Source organism: Priapulus caudatus, unplaced genomic scaffold (assembly GCF_000485595.1).
Source record: "Priapulus caudatus unplaced genomic scaffold, Priapulus_caudatus-5.0.1 Scaffold400, whole genome shotgun sequence".
Lineage (NCBI taxonomy): Eukaryota > Metazoa > Priapulida > Priapulimorpha > Priapulimorphida > Priapulidae > Priapulus > Priapulus caudatus.
Window position 1 is genome coordinate 257,356 of NW_014577461.1, and position 743 is coordinate 258,098.

The following is a 743-nucleotide window of genomic DNA, read 5'->3' on the forward strand; positions in this document are numbered from 1 at the left end:
AGAGAGAGAGGGAGAGGGAGGGTGAGAGAGAGAGAGAGAGAGAGAGAGAGAGAGAGAGAGAGAGAGAAGAGAGAGGAGATGGAGAGGGACAGGGAGAGAGATTAGCGTATGTACTGTTGAGGAGTGGGCGACGATTTCTGATTATCTAGTATACATAATTGCTTTCTGCCAGCGTGACGCCGCTACGGAAGTACGCGTTAAAACCAATCAATAGTTAGCTGTTGTTTTTTCCGCCTCAAGTGCGTCACTGAAAAAAACCATTGACTGTTCAACAGCATATAAAGAATGGATATGACGGCCCTTATGTATTTCGTATTTACATTATGCCACCTGCTGTAAGAACTTAAAGTGAATAAACATCGCAACAAAAAGGCTATATACACCTACTGTGAGCATACTTGCAGTATGCAAACATCACGAAATGTTCTCATTGAGCCAGAAATGTGCTCTGATGATGAATATTTTGAATTAACCCGTCGGAAGCGGTTTTGGCGAAAATACAAATAAATTATGTTGAGCGAAGTGTCAGTTGAGGACGCTAAACCGTAACCCTACGCTAGCGCAAATAGTTCCTGGAACGAAAACACTATTTTTGTTTCCTGATTGTATATGTAATGTACATAACATGTGATTTAAACAAATTTCACAATTTCGTACGGAGTAAACATCGAAAAATGATGCATAACATGTATTATGACTGTTATCACAGAAAAGAACTGTTAATGCAGCACGACGTTCGCTCA